Genomic DNA, 4,948 nt, shown 5'->3' with positions numbered 1-4,948 from the left:
AATAGCATGTTGTGCAAGAGGGTATTATGGTCCAGATTTTGTTCCCGTTTTTGAAATAATATAAATACTCTTTTAGGGTTTGTAATACATATCTTTGGCAGTCTTTTTACCAGTTTTGGAGACTAGGTTTCTATACCAGACTTTGGGGTTGAAGATTTGAAGATTTGGTTGAGTATTTCTTAAACCTTTAATTCATTTCTTCAATTCCTTGCTTTGTATTGTATATCTAAGTGTGTAGTATTTATTTCCATTACTTGAATCTTGTTTATGAAAATATTCTTGATTAAAGTTTGGTTTGAAACTCTTGTTATGCTTATGTATTGAATGATTCTTATTGCTATTGAAGTGGGTCTTTGTTGATTTAATTAATCTCGTTCTTGAATGTTTCCAAAGGGATTAGCTAACCCTAGGACTCACCCATTTACCTAGATTGAGCTCGGAAGAGGAAATCTAGGTTGGGAAAGATTAATTAACAAGAATTTAGGTCATTAAACACATCTAATAACTTGAGCTCGGAAGAGGATAGTTACTTGAGGTTAAATTGATTGTGCCTAATATCACACTCTAAGGCTTGGAAAAGCTTAGAGTGAAATTCATTGATTTGGTTGGAAGACTTTCAATGAGATTTTAGATATCATTATCTATCAACACAAACCCGCTCTTAGTTGTAAAATCGTAAAATACGTTGGATCGTTACTTGAATGTAATCTCCCATTATCCATGCTTGTGGCCATTGATCATTTTACTCGCTTTCTAGGTTAGTTTACATTTCCGCATTAGTTATAATTCTTTCAAAAACCCAAAATATTATCCATCGTTTGGCTTTAGCGTAGTTGGTGAAAGTTCCTTACTTTCTTAATCACCTAGCATATTGTTCCCTGTGGGATCGACCCCGACTTATAGTTGGGTAAATATATTGCATACGACCGTTTACACTTTTTCTTTGAGGAGTGTATTTGGACGTTATCAGATTATAATCTAAGAACAAGATCTACTCAAATTTTTTTCCAAAAATCCCAACTATATTTGTACAACACAGAACATGCTTTCGTATGTTTGAAATAGGAACTAGGAACACCAATTTATTAGCATATGCATTCAATAGTAACCTGTACTTTTGATCTAGTTGAAGTAAACAATAAAAAATAAATTCCACTAATTATTCAGGCAGCGGAATTGGCTTTATCTCCATGGTGGTTGGGATAGCTTGGCTCTATTTCAGCGTCAAGAAAAGAAAATTCATCAAAATCAAGGAGAAATTCTTCACACAAAATGATGGTTTGCTATTGAAATATAGAATCTCCACTAATGAAGGAAGTGTGAAAGCAACAAAAATATATACAGCTGAGGAGCTGAAGAAAGCTACAAACAATTATGCCAATGACAAAATTCTTGGTCGTGGTGGCTACGGGATTGTATATAGAGGTGTACTACGTGATAATTGCATAGTTGCCATTAAAAAATCTAGAATTGTGGACGAGAGTCAGATTGAGCAGTTTATCAATGAGGTGCTTATTCTCACTCAGATCAACCATCGAAATGTGGTGAGGCTCTTTGGATGTTGTTTGGAAGATGAAGTTCCTATATTGGTTTATGAGTATGTCTCTGAGGGAACTCTTTACGAGCACATTCACAAACGTAGAGCGGGTTGGTTAACTTGGCAAAATCGTTTGATGATTGCAGCAGAGATAGCCAAGACACTTGCTTACCTTCATTCATTTGCATCCAGGCCTATAATTCATAGGGATGTTAAGTCTACCAACATATTGTTAGATAGTATTTACACAGCTAAAATGGCAGATTTTGGAGCTTCAAGGTTACTTCCTTAGGATCAAACACATTTGGCTACATCAGTTCTAGGGACATCAGGGTACTTGAATCTTGAATATTTCCGCACAAGTCAATTGACGGAGAAAAGTGACGTTTACAGCTTTGGAGTAGTTCTGGCAGAACTTTTAACAGGGTTGAAACCTATTCTTAGAGCTAGAAACGAATAGGACAAGAATTTGGCCGATTATTTTATTTTGTCCATGAATAATAATAGCTTGTTTAATATTATTGATTGTTGTGTTTTGCGGCAAGGGAGTCTTGAGCAACTCCAAAAGATGGCTGAGCTGGTGAAGAACTGTCTTAAGTCGCACGGAGAAGATAGGCCTACAATGAAGGAAGTGGCTATTGAATTTGAAGGCCAGGTTTGATGAAGTTAACTGGAATCTCTTGGTCTAATCAACATGGACAGGAAGAGAATGATTAGCATGAATTATCAGATCTTTACACAGTTCCAATTAACTCCTATGGAAATACCCCCAATTCAGATAGGTCTCGTATCATGCATCCTACGTACAGTCCAAGTTGATCCAAAATCTACGCCACTAATAATGGCATTAGATTTTTTTTTTTGACAATAATAATGGCATTAGATTTGCCTCTTACTATCCTCTCCCTGTGTTTTCTTCCATATTGAATGTTCTAATGTAGGTTTCTTTCCTTTGTCTTCTCAATTTAGATTTTCCTTTAACTTGCTTTCAGGGGTTCTCTTTTTCTTCTGTTACAGCTTGTTTGGATGGTTGTTACCTATTGTATTGTATTGTATTGTATTGTGTTGTTAGTTTAAATACAATGTTTGTTTTGCTTATTACTTTAATTTTATTGTATCGTATCGTTAAATCCATCGTTACGAAAATGAAAAGTCTCATTTTATATAATGACTGATTTGGTGTTATCGCGTAGTTACCTTGTTCATTTTCTCATTTTGTCTTACTTAATTTATCACATCTAATAATCATATTTTATCTTTTATCATACCTTTTATGATAGCTCTATATTGTACCCTACTTTTCTTATAGGTTTATTCTTCAAATTGTTGATGGCTAACATTATGTAAAAATGGAAAACAATGTAATCTATCCAAATGTTGTATTCATCAAAATAATACAGTACAATACAATATAATACATTATGAAGCAATGTATAACAACCATCCAAACAAAGAGTTAGTGATGGAGGCATGAAATAAAGAGGTACATCCATTACTTTTAATTATGGTTAATACCCTTGATTTAGTTGATACAATTTACACCATTCATTTTAAAAGGAGATATGTGTCATTCATCCAAGTAAGAACTTGAGTAAACAAAGAGGAGCCAAACCTGTAACTTTGCATGTTAAATAGGAAAATAAGTGGTGCTATGTAGTCCTCTGTCATTTTTATATTTCATTTTCAGCGAGCAAATGATTTTAACCTCTCTTGGAACCATCTGAAATCTGTATAATAATGAGAAAAAGAAATAAGTAAAGGATGCAAATATGAGAAACAATTTGGGAAGGGGAAAAATAAAAGAGAAGATTGAAGTTTTTTTTGGTTCCCACCCGGTTCCAGTTTCCGATACCCTCATTGGGGCCCGACTAAATCAGAATTCTAGTCGGGAAGTCCCACATTGGGGGTAAAGCCCTCCCTAACAAATACGACTCCATATCCAAGACTCAAACCCGAAATCTCTGTACCTATCACTCCACCGCAATCCTTAGTATTAGGAATTAATTGCGTGGACAAATTATTTTCCTACTATATATAAGGGAGAATCCCTATTTTTGTAGTCCTCACATGCATTTTTTATCCATTTCTACCTGTAATTGAAATTTTTATGACTTTATAAATTTTAACACATATTGGTAAATTTTATGAACTTTTAGGGCTTTTTTTATGCCACTAAAAAAGATGATGTCATGAAAAATGTTATATTGGCCCCCCACAAAGCATACTCATATATATTTGAGTTTTTTATGTGAAAATATTATAAAACTTATTAAAATATATCATTGTTAAATACTTTAAAAATTTATCAAAAATATAAATAATAGCCCTTCCGTCTCAATCGAAAAATGAATTCCAAAGTATGATAGTTAATTAATCAAATTTTACAAGCACACACTTTTAACATAAAATTATCTAATAAATTACTATATTAAAAGAGGAACTCTAAGATATTGTTTATATATATATATATATATATATATATATATATATATATATTCTAAAAATGTTTGAAAAACATTGTATTTAAAGAAATATAATTTGATCTCAATACAGTAATAATACTAGACAATTGCAAAAATTATATTTTTTACTTTTTTTTTACTATTAAAATATCTTGTAAAAAATAGGATAATATATTTTATATAATTTAGGAGTAATAATTTTTTTTCTTATTAAACTTAACTATTTTGTCCTAAATCATGTAACATATTAATTATCTGCTATTTTGCAAAATATATTTTGGTAAAAAATAAGTTAGCCAATATGAGTTCAATTCAAAGAACTCAAACGAAATTAATTTAACATATAAAAAGCTCAATTTGGATAACAGGGGACTTAATCTCAAAAAATTAAATTAGAAGAGCTTTCAATTGTTGTTTTTTCCCCAAAAAATCTAATATATAAACTAAAAAAAATGTTTCCCTTTAACATATGTTTTTATACTTTGATATTTTAGAAATCTTTCGAAAATATCAAACTGATGTTACAAGAATAAAAAATCAGGAACAAAAAATATTAAAAAATATCAATAAATTAAATTCACGGGTCAAGTGACACTAGTATATTTATATTTTATATTTTATATTTATTATATATAAACAGGTAACGTGGACGAACAATGCAATAGCTGATTGTAAAAAAAAAAAAAAAATCTAAGTTGTACTATTAACTTTGTCCTGTTGGTGCCGTTTTTTGAAGAGTGAAGAACATTTATACCCCTTAGTTATTGCTTTATTACTGTAGATAACCTCGGTATTCTTGTAAATTTAGGACACTTTGAGAAGCTTTTAATTTAGGCAAAGGGTCAAATATACCCCTCTACTTTACTTTATTGGTTAAATATACTCTCTGTTAGTCAAAGTACCTAAATATATCCCTCTGTTAGCCAAAATTGTTAAATATACCCCTACA

At 31.3% G+C, this 4,948-nt stretch overlaps 1 pseudogene; it reads left to right on the top strand.

The window, feature by feature from the left end:
* The first annotated feature begins 1,190 nt into the window (after window positions 1-1,190).
* LOC132608165 (wall-associated receptor kinase-like 1) lies at window positions 1,191-2,393 on the top strand (annotated as a pseudogene).
* Window positions 2,394-4,948: the final 2,555 nt, after the last annotated feature.

This window comes from Lycium barbarum, chromosome 8 (genome assembly GCF_019175385.1).
Source record: "Lycium barbarum isolate Lr01 chromosome 8, ASM1917538v2, whole genome shotgun sequence".
NCBI classification, from domain to species: Eukaryota; Viridiplantae; Streptophyta; class Magnoliopsida; order Solanales; family Solanaceae; genus Lycium; species Lycium barbarum.
This window is presented reverse-complemented; position numbering and strand designations above follow the sequence as displayed.